Source organism: Buceros rhinoceros, unplaced genomic scaffold (assembly GCF_000710305.1).
Source record: "Buceros rhinoceros silvestris isolate BGI_N320 unplaced genomic scaffold, ASM71030v1 scaffold22084, whole genome shotgun sequence".
Lineage (NCBI taxonomy): Eukaryota > Metazoa > Chordata > Aves > Bucerotiformes > Bucerotidae > Buceros > Buceros rhinoceros.
In genome coordinates, this window is record NW_010409101.1 from 3,259 (window position 1) to 3,623 (window position 365).

The following is a 365-nucleotide window of genomic DNA, read 5'->3' on the forward strand; positions in this document are numbered from 1 at the left end:
CTTCTCTGAGTGCACCGAAGGAGGCTTGTGCTTCCTCACCGGGTGGAGAAGCAGGACTCAGGCTGGAGGGACTGCTTTTCTCTTTATTTTGGAGAAATTCCCCGTTTGGAGGTGGTGAAGCGACATGTACCGTTTGTGTGGCTGCTCCTGAAGCCCACAGACCTCTAGAGAAGCTGTTGGTGTCCCTCTCTCTTCTGCCTCGAGTCCCTGCTGTTACGCCTTTCCCTTTTCCAAAGCGTAGACACCCAGGTAACCGTCCCTGCCTCGGACAGATGGAGAAGCACGGGGCTGGGGGTTGACTTGCCCCTTCCCTGCCCGAGGCTCTACATCCCCGCCTGCCCCCCCCCGCCCTGGGCTGCTGCCCC